This window comes from Aethalodelphis obliquidens, unplaced genomic scaffold, assembly GCF_003676395.1.
Source record: "Aethalodelphis obliquidens isolate GAN/ISIS:26980383/991018 unplaced genomic scaffold, ASM367639v1 scaffold4, whole genome shotgun sequence".
In the NCBI taxonomy this organism is placed as follows: Eukaryota; Metazoa; Chordata; class Mammalia; order Artiodactyla; family Delphinidae; genus Aethalodelphis; species Aethalodelphis obliquidens.
In genome coordinates, this window is record NW_020837948.1 from 47,853,576 (window position 1) to 47,869,734 (window position 16,159).

A 16,159-nucleotide genomic window follows, 5' to 3' on the forward strand; every position below is an offset into this window, starting at 1 on the left:
ATTGATAAGAAAATTATCTTGATTTCTGCTTCACTGTATTGCTCCTCAATAACTTGGGAAAGTTAATATATATTTAAGTTAACTCCAAAATAGAGTTCAACAAATATTGAGTAGTAAAACAAAACATCTAAGCCTTAGCCCTTGGTAAGATTTTTGGCAAGACTTTAGAAATTGGTCTAATTGAATTGAGGTAAGCAATCCTGTGTGCCCAGGCCACGGACAAAGATCTTACAGTGGGTAACTCACATCCCCTTATTACTCTGGCCTAAATTTCTCTCCATTCTTATACTCTAAATAATGCCCTCAGTCCTTTGCCCTTTACAGATAATGTCAATTACTGCTGGCATTTAAACATGCTGCATTTTCATTAACAACCTATATTCTTTATGATTTAGCATATCTGCTATAGAGTACCAATATATTCTTGGTCTTTACTTTATTTATTTGTGCTGGATAATAGGCAAAACACATATGACCTGAATGGTATCACTGGACCCCAGTTACTGGAGTCCTTCAGCCTTTAAGTGTGGATTGGCTGGAATTATCAGAGGTCACCATCTGCAAGTCTTCAGCAAATGGGGCTACTAAAGACAATCACCTTCCAATTGCAAGTGAAGTCCTTACTTGCAAGCTTCTTCTTCCATTCTTGATAATGGTGAGAAGAAGGCTAAACAGTGTGGCAAAGTGAAAACTGTTTCAATGGGGAAAGAGAATATATAAAGTTTTGTGAAATTTCTGAGAGCTCAGCGTGATGTGTTACATCATATTTACCATGATTCCATTGTACACCATGAGATCAGTAGGTTTCCTTGGATTCTGTAAATCAGATTAGTTAGTCTTTACTGGATTGTCCCTGTGACTTTATAAAGGCCAAGGTTACATGAGCAGAGGGCCCCAACACTAATAACATGGTATTTCTTCTTCTCTTATCTTAAATTTCTGCATTTTTGTATTAAGAATAAGTGAGCTTATAATATTTCCTGCAGGCTAGTATGTGGTCTATCACAGCAGATTCAGGATGTGGGGTCTGGAGGAAAGTAGAGGTGATGACAGTAGGAAAATATCATAGAGGGAGGAAATGGGGAACTACAAGAATGATCAGGGACTTCCCTGGTGGCGCAGTGGTTGAGAGTCCACCTGCCGATGCAGGGGACACGGGTTGGTGCCCCGGTCCGGGAAGATCCCACATGCCGTGGAGCGGCTGGGCCCATGAGCCATGGCTGCTGAGCCTGCCTGCGCGTCCGGAGCCTGTGCTCCGCAACGGGAGAGGCCACAACAGTGAGAGGCCTGCATACCGCAAAAAAAAAAAAAAAAAGAATCATCAGAACTCCATAAATATAAAATATCTCTGTATGTTCACTTCCTTGGGAAATTTAGGTTCCAAATCAATGATTTACTGTAAAATGTTTTCATTGGCTAGTTGAAATTCAGTTATTTGAGGTTTTGGCTGTGAATTGTAAGACCTGAAAATAGTTTGTCTCAATTTTCCTCATTTTTAGAAACTCTCTCAATATAACCATTTTGCTCTCTTATCCCACTCCAGCCTCCATCAGCATCTCCTTTTATATGAAGCATCTATAATATTCTATATATGCATATAATCACATACTGTTATCTTTGCCATCTCTTTTCACTTTGCGTGAATCCAGTTTAAGCTCTTTAAAGATCTCAGATATGTGCTAATTAGAGTGGCCACCCTAAAGGTATCAGTAAATCAGGCTGCTGCTAATTCAGCCCTCTCAGTATATTTGAAATGCCCTAGGATGCACAAGGGTAATGAAAAATATCAACCCTAGAGAACAGGATTTATCACCCCTGTCAAAAAACACTCACACTGATGAATTCTGACATTCACCTCAATATAAGTCAGAATCCACTTATTATTTAATTAGCCAAATCTATGTAACTTTTGCCATTAAATTTGACAACATACGCAGCCTCTCTCTTTTCTTGTATTATGGTGTAATCTAACATGAATTAAAGAGGAATTTTAAATTAAGAGTTCAGTCTTCAAAGTCATATATTCTTTGACCTGGAGCTTGGCAGCCTTTGGGCGATATGAGTTTCTCTGAAGAACTAAACCCTGTTGTAACATTATAAGGTCTTGTGGCATTTTTAAAACGCAAATTCAAATTGAGAATTATTTCTAGAAATGGGTAGCTTATGAGTACATAACAGTTCATGTGGTGTATCTGAAATATGATTGTTGTTATTTAAATAATCTTTGGCTTGAGTATTTGTTCATTGAGAACTGAACCAGATCTTCTACCTCTATGGGAATGAGTTTGGCTGTAGAATTGAAAGTGCTTCTAATTCTATATCTTGCATAGTTGAAGAAGTCAGATCTCTTAAGTCTAAAGGGAAAGTGGATAACCCTTCAAATCAACACCACTTTGCCCCTAAAGCTTCCTTTTTAAAAAAAGAGGAACCCCAAAAATCCCAGTTTCTAGAAATGCTTGCATGACATACTGTACAGCAGCTGATTTGTTAAACTAAGACCCTGCCCTGTATTACATTATCCTAATAGAAATATCCCCTTCTTTTGTGGAATTTCTCCTTCCCTAATCCATCCATATGTTTCTAGTGGGAACTGCCATTAGTATACCACTTCCCTAGCCAAAAGCAGGGTGGGTCCCTGATGCATACTGAGCCCAACATACTGCCCCATCCCTGGGGCTACAGTGATTGTCCCAACACAAATTGGTGACTTAAGCTGGATCAGAGGACCTCTTAGTAGGGTCTAATTGTAAATTGTCAGGATCTCCTTTTGATTTGTGAGTTATATAGATGAAAGATTTTTGGTCTGGAGTTGTCTAGAGCCATGTTACCAGTCAGGTGTTTTATTTTTACTTTTTTGGTGTTGCTACCAGAAAAATTTAAATTATGTATGTGCCTCATATTTTGTCTTGGATGGTACTATGATCTGAATGTTTGTGTTTCCCCCAATTCATAGGTTGAAACCTATCCCCTAATGTGATGGTATTAAGAAGTGGGGCCTTTCAAGGTGATTAGGTCATGAGGGCTCTGCCCTTATGAATGAGATTAGTGCCCTTATAAAAGTAGCTTGAGAAAGCTTCCTTGCCTGTTCTGACATGTGAAGTTACAGCTAGAATACTACTTTTTATAAACCAGATGCAGGCCCTCAACAAACACAGAACCTAAATATGCAGGCAACTTGATCTCAAACTTCCAACCTCCAGAACAGTGAGAAACAGATTTTTGCTGTTTATAAGACACCCAGTTTGTGCTATTTTTTTATAGTAGCCTTAATGGACTAAGAAACATTGTATCCCATTGGTCAGCATTGATCAATAGATTTAATGCAGTTCCAATCAGAACCCCCCAGGCTTTTGTTAAAAATTGACAGACTCGTATAAAATTCATATTGAAATGCAAAGAACTAAAAATAACCAAAAGAATTTTTTAAAAAGAACAACGTTGAAGAACTTATACTATCTGGTTTCAAGACTTATTATAAAGCTGCAGTAATCAAGACAATGTGATATTTGGCATAAGGATAGAGAAATAAATCAATGGACCAAATGGAGTACAATAATTGACTCACATAATATAACCTCAATTAATTTTCTACACGGCATGAAGGTAATTCAATGAGGAAAGGATAGTCTTTTCAACAAATAGTATTGGAACAACTAGACAGCTATATTGAGAAAAACTGAGTCTTGATCCTCATGTGATACACAGCAATAGTTTGAAATGAACCATAGTACTAAATATGAACTCTAAATGATGAAACTTCTGGAAGAAAATGTAAGAAAAAACTTTGCAACCTTAAGGTTGTTGAAAATTTCTTAGGACAAAAAAAGTACAAACCATAAAAGACAAAAAAAAATGGTATATTGGACATTATCAACATTTAAACTTCTGCTCAATGACAGACACCAATAAAAAAATAAAATACCACAAACAGAGAGAAAATATTTGTAATAAGTATCTCTAACTAAGGACTATATCCAGAATATAAATAACTCGTAAAACTGAATAATAAGAACATATGCAATCTAGTTAAAATTAGGCAAATATTTTAACAGAAATTTCATAAAAGAAAATAGATAGCAAATAAGGAAATAAAAAATGCTCTTAATTATTAGTGAAATGCAAATTAAAACCACAGTGAGACATAGCACAAGCCCATCAGAATAGGTAAAATAATTTTAAACTAATAATACTAAGTATAAGCAAATATATGGAATAGGCATTCTCATACATTGTTGGTGGGGATGTACAGTGGTACAATCACTGTAGGAAACACTTGGGCAGTTTCTTATAAAGTTAAACATCCATTTACCAAATGACCCAGCAATTTCATCCTTAGATATTCACCCAACAGCAATAAAAACAGGTCCACACAAAGATTTGTTTATGAAGTTTCATCGATTTATTCATAATAGTGTTGCCAAACCTGGCCTCTGTACACTGGCACCAAATCGAATCTTGGAGACAGAGTTTTGGGTGAAGCAGAAAAGGATAGCTTTTATTGCTTTGCCAGGCAAAGGGGGCCACAGCAGGCTAATGTCCTCAAGACTGTGTGTCCCCATCCTGAAGCAGGTAGTGAGGGGAGTGTGATAGTAGTGGTTCAAGGGCTGGGCATGATTGGCTTGAAGACATTCTTCTGATTAGTTGGTGGTGAGGTAATTGGGAATCAGCATCGTCAACCTTCTGCTTCCAACAAGTCTAGGGTCTGTGTTCTTGCAGTCAGCAGTTTTCACCTGGTGGGTGTCTGCTTCCTATTAAAACAATTTAGGAATGTGTGTCAGGCCTTTATATCTCTCAGGGAAGTGTGAGTTCGGTGATTCTGCTCTGTGGCATATTTGTGGTCTAAATTGTGACCAGTTCCCCAGCCCAACAGCTATTCTTTGCTTCTACATCTTCACGTTTCCAAATCATTAATTCTTGAGTCAGCCTTTTACTTTAAAAGGCAAGGACACAGGGGCTTGTACACAGTTTTAATAGCTCCAAATCTGAACAACCCACTGTCCATCCCCAGGTAAATGGACAAATAATGATATCCATACAATGAGATACTCGTTAGCAATAACAAGGACTGAACGTCTGCTGCATTCAACAACTGAATAAATATCAAAAACATTACGCTGAGTGAAAGACTTTAGATACAAAAGAGTATAAACCTTTTGATTCATATATATGAAGCACTAAAAGAGACAGATTTAATCTGTAGTGATAGAAAGATCACTGGTTGTCTGGGTCTAGTGAGGAGGGGAGGGACAAACTAAAGAAAAACACAAGGGAATCTTTTGGGGATGTTGGAAATGTTCTGTATCTTGATTGTGGTGGTTACATGGTTGTACTTATTTGTCAAAACTCACCAAACTGTTCACTTAAAATGAATGCATTTATTGTATGTAAATTACACTTAAATGAAGTTTAGGACATTTTTTTAATTTAGTGAGAACAAAAAAATTTTAAGTAGGATTACAAGACTTCTTTTTTTGCATTTTATTTTAGTTTTTATTGAATTATAGTTGATTTACAGTATTATAATAGTTTTAGGTGTGCAACATAATGATTGAAAATTTTTATAAGTTATGCTTCATTTAAAGCTATTATAAAATATTGGCTATATTCCCTGTGTGGTACAATATATCCTTGTAGCTTATTTATTTTACACATAGTAGTTTGTACTTCTTAATCCCTATCTTGCCCCTCCCCCTTCCCTTTCCCCACTGTAATCACTAATTTATATCTGTGAGTCTGTTTCTGTTTCATTATATTCATTTGTTTTGTTTTTTATATTCCACATATAAGTGATAACATATAGTATTTTTCTTTCTCTGACTTATTTCATTTAGCATAATGCGCTCCAAATTCATCCATATTGTTAAAAATGGCAAAATTTTCATTCTTTTTAATGGCTAAGTAATATTCCATTGTATGTATGTACCACATCTTCTTTATCCATTTGTCTGTTGATGGACAATCAGCTTGCTTCCATATTTTGGCAATTGTAAATAATACTGCTATGAATATTGGAGTGCATGTATCTTTTCAAATCAGTGTTTTCTTTTTTTTTGGGATATATATCTAGGAGTGGAATTGCTGGGTTATATGGCAGCTCTATTTTTAGTTTTTTGAGAAACTTCCATAAAGTTTTCCATAGCAGAAGCACCAATTTACATTCCCATCAACAGTGTACAAGAGTTCCCTTTTCTTCACATCCTCACCAACATTTGTTATTTGTGGGCTGTTTGGTGATGGCCATTCTGACAGATGTGACACGGTATCTCATTGTGGTTTTGATTTACATTTCTCTAATAATTAGCAATGTTGTGCATCTTTTCATGTGCCAGTTGGCCATATGTATGTCTTCTTTGGAAAAATGTCTATTCAGTTCTTCTACCCATTTTTTTAATCAAGTTGTTTGTTTTTTTGATATTGAGTTGTATGGGCTGTTTGTATATTTTGGCTATTAACTGCTTGTTGGTCATATCATTTGCAAATATTTTCTCCCATTCAGTAGGTTGTCTTTTCATTTTGTGGATAGTTTCCTATGCTGTGCAAAAGCTTTTAAGTTTCATTAGGTCCCATTTGTGTATTTTTGCTTTTATATGTTTTGCCTTAGGAGACAGATCCAAAAAAAATATTGCTACAGTTCATGTCAAAGACTCTTCTGCCTATGTTGAATTCTAGGAGTTTTAAAGTTTCTGGTATTATATTTAGGTCTTTAATCCATTTTGAGTTTATTTTTGTATATGTGTAAGAAAATGTTCCAATTTCATTCTTTTACATGTAGCTGTCCAGTTTTCCCAGCACCATTTATTGAAGAGACTGTCATTTCCTTACTGTATATTCATGCCTGCTTTGTCATAGATTAATTGACCATAAGTATATGAGTTTATTTACAGGCTCTCAATTCTGTCCCATTGAGCTATATATCTGCTTTTGTGCCAATACCATACTGTTTTGATTACTGTAGCTTTGTGGTATAGTCTGAAGTCAGGGACAGGATTCCTCCAGCTCTATTCTTTTTTCTCAAGATTGTTGTAGCTATTTGGGCTCTTTTGTGTTTCCATATAAAATTTTAAATTATTTGTTCTAGTTCTGTGAAAAAAGACATTGGTATTTTGATAAAGATTGCATTGAACTTGTAGATCGCCTTGGGTAGTATGGTTATTTTAACAATAGTAATTCTTCTAATCCATGAATACAGTGTAATTTGCCATGTGTTTGTGTCATCTTCAATTTCTTTCATCAGTGTCTCATAGTTTTCTGAGTACAGGTTTTTTACTTCCTTAGATTTATTTCTAGGTTCTTTAATTCTTTTTGATGTGATGGTAAACTGGATTATTTTCTTAATTTCTCTTTCTTCTAGTTCATTGTTAGTGTATAGAAATGCAACAGATTTCTGTATATTAATTGTGTATCCTGCAACTACACCAAATTCATTGACAAGCTCTCATAGTTTTTTGGTGGCATCTTTAGGATTTCCTATGTATAGTATCATGTCTTCTGCAAACAGTGAGTGTTTTACTTCTTCCCTTCCAGTTTGGATTCCTTTTATTTCTTTTTCTCGTCTGATTGCTGTGACTAGAACTTCCTATACTATGTTGAATTACAGTGGTGAGAGTGGGCATCCTTGTCTTGCTCCCAATCTTAGAGAAAATGCTTTCAGCTTTTCATCTTGAGTATGATGTTAGCTATGGGCTTATCATAATGGCCTTTATTATGTTGGGCATGTTCCCTCTATACTCACTTTCTGGAGGGTTTTATCATAAATGAATGTTGAATTTTGTCAGATGGTTTTTTTCTGCATCTGTTGAGATCATATGATTTTTATTCTTCATTTTGTTAATGTGGTGTATCACATTGATTTGTGGATATTGAATCATCCTTGTATCCCTGGGATAAATCCCACTTAATCATGATGTATGATCCTTTTAATATATTGTTGAATTCAGTTTTCTAATATTTTGTTGAGTATTTTTGAGTCTATATTGATCAGTGGTATTAGCCTGTCATTTCCTTTTTTGTGATATCTTTGTCTGATTTTGGTATCAGGTGATGCTGGCCTCATATAATGAGTTAAGAAACATTCCTTCCTCTGCTATTCTTTGAAATAGTTTGAGAAGGATAGGTGTTAACTCTTCTCAAATGTTTGGTATAATTCACCTGTGAAACTCTTCCTGGATTTATGTTTGTTGGGAGGGTTTTTTGTTTGTTTGTTTGTTTTTTTACTGACATTTTCATTACTGGTAATTAGTCTGTTTGTATTTTCTATTTCTTCCTGGTTCAGTCTTGAGAGATTATACATTTCTAGGAATTTGTTCATGTCTTCTAGGTTGTCCATTTTATTGGCATATAATTGTTCATAGTAATCTCTTATAATCCTTTGTATTTCTTGAGCATCAGTTGTAACTTCTTTTTCATTTCTGATTTTATTGATATGGGCTCTCCTTTTTCTTGTTTAGACTGACTGAATATTTATAAATTTTGCTTATCTTTTTGAAGAACCAGATCTTAGTTTCATTGATCTTTTCTAATTTTTTTAGTCTCTATTTCATTTATTTCTGCCTTGATCTTTAATTTTATTGCTGTTGTTGTTCTACTAACTTTGGGTTTTTTTGTTTTGTTTTGTTTTTAACAGAAGGAAGGTTTAATATTACCATAATGTATAACATTACATTTAGAACAGTTTTTCTTTCAAATGGTGACTAGGTATTTGAAGGATTTGCCAGGGAAATGTTGTGACTCTAACCTCAAAGCTCAATTTGTGGCCAATGGGAACAGGACATCATTTCAGATCTTTTAATCAAAGTTGTATTGCATTTTATTGGAGCACTGAAACTTCCACAAACAAGGACCCCCTTTTTTAATCCTATTTTTTAATTGAAGTATAGTTAATATACAATATTAGATAAGTTACACATGAACAATGTAGTGATTCAAAATTTTTAAAGATTTTACTCTATTTGTACTTATAAAATATTGGCTATATTCCATGTATTGTACAATATATCATTGTAGTTTATTTTATACATAATAGTTTGTACCTCTTAATCCCTTACCCCCGTATTGCCCCTTCCCTCTTGCCTCTCCCCACTGGTAACCACTAATTTGATATCTATATCTGTGAGCCTGTTTCTTTTTTGTTATATTCACTAGTTGGTTGTGTTTTTTTAGATTCTACATATAAGTGATATCATACAGTATTTGTCTTTCTCTCTCTGACTTATTTCACTTAGCATAATACCTTTCAAGTCCATCCATGCTGCTGCAAATGACATTTCATTCTTTTTAATGGCTGAGTAGTATTCCATTCCATATTCCACATCTTCTTTATCCATTCATCTATTAATGGACACTTAGATTTCTTCTATATCTTCTAACTTTGGGTTTTGTGTTTTCTTTTTTCTGGTTCCTTTAGTTGTGAGGTTAGGTTGTTTACTTGAGATTTCTTAGGCTTATATTTCTATACACTTCCCTCTTAGAACTGCTTTTGCTGCTTCCCATGGATTTGGATCTTTGTGCTTCCATTTTCATTTGTCTCCATGTATTTTTAAATTTCTTTTTAAATTTCTTCAGTAATCCATTGGTTGTTTAGTAGCATATTGTTTAGCTCCACGTGTTTGTGTTTTTTGCAGTTTTTTCATTGTAGTTGATTTCTAGTCTCATAGACTTGTGGTCAGAAAAGATACTTGATATAACTTCAGTTTTCTTAAATTTAGTGAGAGTTTGTTTTGTTGCCTAACATGTAATCTATCCTGGAGAATGTTCCATGTGCACTTGAAATGAATGTGTACTCTACTGCTTTTTGATAGAATGGTCTATATATGTGTATAAAATCCATTTGGTCTAATGTGTTATTTGAGGCCAGTGTTTCCTTATTAATTTTCTATCTGGATGATTTGTCCATTGATTTAAGTGGGGCTGTTAAAGGCCCTTACTATTATTGTGTTGCTGTCAATTTCTCCCTTTGTGTCTGTTAATATATGCTTTATGTATTTAGGTGCTCTTATGTTGAATGCATGTATATTTTAAATTGTTATGTTTTCTTCTTGGATTGATCACTTGATTACTAGGTAATATCCTTCTTTATCTCTTGTTACAGTCTTTGTTTTAAAGTCATTTTGTCTAATATAAACATTGCTACCCTGGCTTTCTTTTCATTTTCATTTGCATGGAATACCTTTTCCATCCACTACTTTCAGCCTGTGTGTATTTTTAGATGTGAAGTGAGTCTCTTGTAGGCAGCATATATATGGATCATGTTTTTGTATCCATTCAGCCACTCTGTGAAATTTTTTTTCAATTTGAAAACAGTCACTGTTTATTAACTGACTAGATTACAAAAATAATCATGGTAGATACCTTAGTTCATCCTTCTAATAAGCCTGTTGATCTGGTCTTTCCTGTTGCCAGCATCTCCACCTTCTACAAAACGGTAGTCTTTTTCTTCATTCTGCCTCATGGAGAAGACAATTTGAAGGGCCACAGAAGTTGTTTACTTCTTTGAAAAGTTTTCCAACAGTATAGATCTCATGAATCAGATCCTCCATGCAGATGATGCCATGTTTGCCAAGAGATCAAGCAATCAACACATTATACATCAGGGCAATTTGCTTTTGTTGATTTTACCAAAACCATGCTTGTAGATCAATTCATTTACTGACTTCAGTTTTGTGTACCCCCATGCAATGTATGGTTCCACAATTCTCAGCATGTTAATTGAAGCCTTGTTGAGCTTTACAAAGGTGCCATTGAAGATCTGACAGAGGTGAAAGAGCTGTAACACCTTTCAAACCTTTGGGCTCACACCATTGATACCTCTGATACTGATGACAAATGCCAATTTTGATTCTGTGGGTACCTGGAAGTTGCCGGCTTTTCTTGCCATCCTAGCCATTCAAATTTCAGTCTGCCTGTATTCCTTGTGATAGTGCTTAGCTTTTTCATAGATAAGCTTCCTCCTTGCCTTTCAAAACATCTTTTGGGCAGATTTCTTTCTTAGGCTCTTGATCTTAAGCTCTGTGAAATTCTTTCACTTTTTCTTTTTTTTAAAAAAATATTTATTCATGTATTTATTTATTTATTTATTTATTTGGCTGGATCGGGTCTTAGTTGCAGCATGTGGGATCTCCATTGCGGCATGTGGGATCTTTCATTGTGGCGCACAGCCTTCTCTCTAGTTGTGGCACATGGGCTCCAGAGTGCCCAGGCTCAGTAGTTGCAGTGTGCAGGCTCTCTAGTTGTGGCATGCGGGCTCCAGAGAACATGGGCTCAGTAGTTGCAACACATGGGCTCTCTAGTTGTGGTGCACAGGCTGTAGAGTGTGCAGGCTTAGTTGCCCTGTGGCATGTACGATCTTAGTTCCCCAACCAGGGATTGAACCTGTGTCCCCTGCATTGGAAGGCATTCTTAACCACTGGACCACCAGGGAAGTCCCATCTTTCACTTTTTCTTAAGGGTTTCTGGCACAGCAGGAACCTTCTTTTTCTTCTCTTCTGCACCCTCCATGGTTCCAGCCAGGAAAGAGCACCATATGACTTTTGATTGGAGTGTCTAGTCCATTTACATTTAAAGTAATTATTGATAGGTATGTACTTATTGCCAATTTGTTAATTATTTGGGGGTTGTCTTGTAGTTCTTTTTGTTCCTTTCTTCTTCTTTTGTTCTCTTCCCTTCTGATTTGATGACTATCTTTAGTTTATGTTTGGATTATTTTCTCTTTTTTGTGTGTGTATCTTTTATAGATTTTTGGTTTGTAGTTACCATAAGGTTTATATATAGCAATCTCTCTGTGTGTGTGTGTATATATATATATATATATATATGATTATTTTAAGTTGATTATCTCTTAATTTCAAACTCATTTCAACAAACCTACATTTTTACTCCCCTCACCCATGATTGCTGTTTTTGACATCATATTTTATACATTTGTGTTTTGTGTATCCCTTAACTACTTATTGCAGCTATAGATGATTTTACTACCTTTGTCTTTTAACCTTCCTACTAACTTTATATGTGGTTGATTTACTACCTTTACTGTACATTTACCTTTACTGATGAGCTTTTTCCTTTTGTAATTTTCACATTTGTAGTTGTGTCCTTTCCTTTTTCACTTACAAAAGTTCCTGTAATATTTCTTATAAAGCTGGTTTGGTGGTGCTGAACTCTTAAATTTTGCTTGTCTGTAAAACTTTTGATCTCTCCATCAAATCTGAATGAAAGCCTTTCCAGATAGAGTATTCTTGGTTTTAGATTTTTCCCTTTCATTGTTTTAAATATATTGTGCCATCCACTTCTAGCCTGCAGAGTTTCTGCTGAAAAGTCAGATCATAGCCTTATGAGAGTTCCGTTGTATGTAATTTGTTGCTTTTCCTTGCTGTTTTTAATATCCTCTCTTTAACTTTTGCCACTTTAATTACAGTATGTCTTGGTTTGGTCCTCTTTGGGTTGATCCTGTGTGGGACTCTCTGTGCTTCCTGGACCTGGATATCTGTTTTCTTTCTCAGGTTAGGGAAGTTTTCAGCTATTATGTTCAAATATGTTCTCTGCCCCTTTCTTTCTCTCTTCTGGGATCCCTATAATGTGAATGTTAGTATGCTTGATGTCCCAGAGATTTCTTAAACTGTCCTAATTTCTTTTTGTTGTTTTTTTTCTTTTTTTCTGTTCAGCTTCAGTGATTTCTACTACTCTGCCTTCCAGCTTAATGATCCATTCTTATTCCTCTGTATCTTATAATCTATATTGATTTCTTCTAATGTAGTTTTTCATTTCAATTTTGTATTCTGCAGCTCTTTTTGCTTCTTCTTTATATTTTCTAACTTTTTGTTAAACTTCCTACTGTATTCATTCTTCTCTGAGTCTCTGATAATCTTTATAATCATTACCATCTCCATTTTATGTAGTTCTTCTGGGGGTTTGTCTTATTCCTTCCTTAGAAATATGTTCCTCTGTCATCTCTTTTTACCTAATTTGCTGACTTTATTCCTATGTATCTCGTAGGTTGGTTACATTTCCCAATTTGGAGAAGTGGCCTTTTGTAGGAGACATCCTATGCATCTTAGCAGTCATCAGAGCTATATTCTCTAGTGGTACTCCCTATTTGGAATGTGTGGGTCCCTCTGTTGTGGCTGGCTGACTACTGTTTGCAGTCTGGTAGGCATGGCTGGCCCCTGGTCCAGTTGGTAGCCAGCCCTGCCTTGTGCAGAGGCTACTGGCCACTGGTTGGCAGGGCTGGGTCATGAGGTAGCTGGCTATGGAACCCTGGGGGAACCCAGGACTAGTGCTGGCCCACTGGTAAGCAGAATCAGGTTCTGGGGTGGGTGGTTGTGAGGCCAGGATTCCCAGATCTAGTGTCGGCCTGCTGGTGCATGGGGTCAATTCCTAATATGACTAGCTACAGGTTCTAGCGTGTCCCAAAGCTGGTACTGGCCCACTGGTAAATAGGGTGGGATCCTAGGCAGCTGGCTGAGGGGTCAAAGGTATCTCAGAGCTAGTGTTGGCCTGCTGTTTGGTAGGGCCAGGACCCATGGCATCCTGGGTCTGGTGCCAGCTTGCTGGTGGGTTGGCTGGGTCCTGACAAGGGAGGGTGAAGGGCTGTGGTTGTCCTGGGGTCGCTGTCTACCTGCTGATGGGTGGTGTCAGGGCCCAGGAGATCCTGGGCCTGGTACCTGCCCACCAATGGGTGAAGCCAAGTCCTGGTGTTAGTGCCAGCCCACTGGCAGGCAGAGCTGGATCCTAGGGTCTCTGGCTGCAGGCCCTGAGGGTCCTAGAGCTGGTGTTGGCCCTCTTGTGGGTGAGACCTATTCCTGACGTGGCTGGCTGCAGGGTGCAGGGTGTTCCAAAGCTTGTGTCAGCCTGTTAGCGGTTGAGGCTGAATCCTGGGATGGCTGGCTGAGGGGTCCAAGGTATCTCAGAGTTGGTGTTGGCCTGATGGTGAGCAGGACTGGAGCCTAGGTGGTCCCAGGGTTGATGCCACCCTGCTGGTGGATGGGCTGAGTCCTGTCATGACAGGCTGTGGGGTTGCAGTTGTCCTGAGGCTGGTGTCCACCTGCTCATTGGTGGGGCTGGGGCCCAGGGGGTCCCAGGGCTAATTTCTATCCACTGGTGGGTGAGGCTGGTCCTGAGGCTAGTGCCAGCTCGCTGGTGGATACAGCCAGGGAGCAGGGGGTCCTAGGGGTGGTGCCTGCCCACTGGTGGGCAGAGCTGTGTCCTGAGGTCTCTGGCTGCAGGGCCCTGGGGGTCCTGGGGCTAGTGCTGTTGCACTGGTATGTGCTGCTGGGTCTTGGTCCCTATGGTGAACAGGGCTACGTCCTGGGGCAGCTGTGGGCTCAGGGGGTCTTAAGGCAGAAGGCCTGTTGGTAGATGGTGCTGTGTTTCTAGCTGCTTGGCCTGAGGCATCTGAGTACTGTTGCCAACAGGCTGGTGGGCAGAGTTGTGTCCTAGTATTAATAACCTAGAGGGAGGATTCCAAAATGACGCTTACCAGCAAGAGAGTCGACATGGTAGAACAAGCTCCCAAAAATAGCTGCCACCGGTGTCATGTCCCCAAGGTGAGCTCCAGTTGCCTCCTGCCTGTCTGGAAGGCTCTCCATGATGAAAAGGTAGGTCTGACCCAGGATCCTTTCAAATTACTGCTTCTACCTTGGATCCTGGAGCACGTGAGATTTCTCTATTTCCCACAGCCCTCTGTGCCTCCAAAAGTAAGTCCATCTGGCCTTCAAAGCCAAACGTTCTGGGGGCTTGTTGTCCTGGTGAAGCACCCCTGGGCTGCAGAGACCCATTGCTCCTTGGGGAAAACATCTGCAGTTTTGATTGTCCTCCTGTTTGTGTATCGCCCACTCGAGGGTATGTGTCTTAACCCCTACCTGTCTCATTGTGTTTCCTTCTTTATATCTTTAGTTGTATAATAGAAGATCTTTTCTGCTAGATTCCAGTATCATTCATCAACAGTTGCTCTGTAAATAGTTGTAATTTTGGTGTGACTATGAGAGGAGCTGAGCTCAAGGTCTTCCTACTCTGCCATCTTGCCAGGCACCTATAAGACTATTTTAAATTTGTATTTAAAGCTCTTATTATAATCTTTATTTAAAGATAAACTCTTACCAATAACATTCCCTTTGCTGTATTTCACTTTCCTATAAAATAATCTGGTCTCACTTTGTGGTTTTTGTCCATCTTTTGATATAGCGACAATGTTAAGATAGAGTCAAGTTTTAAGGATGCAAAAAATTAAGAAATAACTTGAACAGTACTTCATAAACCTAAGAAGTTGATGACTCACTAGCTATTTGTAGAACAATTTTGTTTTAAAGAAGAAAGGAAGAACCTCCCTCCAGAGTTCCAAGTTCCTGATGCATATCTATAAAGTAAAAGTTGCTTTTGTAGATAGTAGGCTGAGAAATAATTTCCGGGCAGTCAAGTGCTATAACCCACAACGGTACATCTTTGTCAAAGAATGAAAATTATCTATAAGAAAAATTATTATAGCTATTGTGTGTTTTGTCCACAAGAGAAAATAAAGTTATAGAACCTCAAGTCATAAGTACATGGATCATAGCTTGTGAGCTTTGTAACATTTTATCAGCTATAAAAGAAGTCTAGTGAAGTTAACATGTGTTTTTTGGTTACTCTTTTATGGTATCCTCAAACTATTATCTGTCAGTAGCCAAACAAAACTATTCATGCTAACCAGCAGTGAGAATGTTCAACTTGTTTATCAAGAGAGAAATATTTTATTGCTTATGTTTTCCACACTGAAGCCAACTGATAAGCTTTAAAAGACGAAATCCACTCATGCTAAGAATATGATAGAAATTATCTTTAGGCTTAAAGTTCCTTCTTGGTAGAGGCATAAAGAATAAAATTTTCAAAATGTATCTTTTACATTATGCTAGGGTTTACATTTCTATACATTTAGCAAATAAAGAAAAGTTTTCAAACTGTGTTGATGGATAAAAACAAATAATGTATATCCCTGTCATTTTTATTTGGCTATAGGGCTACTACCCTCACAAGTCTGACTTAAACTATAATCACAGCTTTGCCCCTAACCCACCGTGTATCTTTTGGGTAGTCACTTTATATCTCTGTTTCTTCCATGTATATCTGACAAGATGAAGGAATTAAAGTAGACAATAAATAAAGGTCTTCTTAAAAACATATATATTTTAAA

The 16,159-nt window shown here is 37.3% G+C and overlaps 1 pseudogene; it reads right to left on the minus strand.

Moving 5' to 3' along the window:
- Nucleotides 1–10,348: 10,348 nt before the first annotated feature.
- LOC113617666 (60S ribosomal protein L7 pseudogene) lies at nucleotides 10,349–11,493 on the minus strand (annotated as a pseudogene).
- Between the last annotated feature and the right edge of the window lie 4,666 nt (nucleotides 11,494–16,159).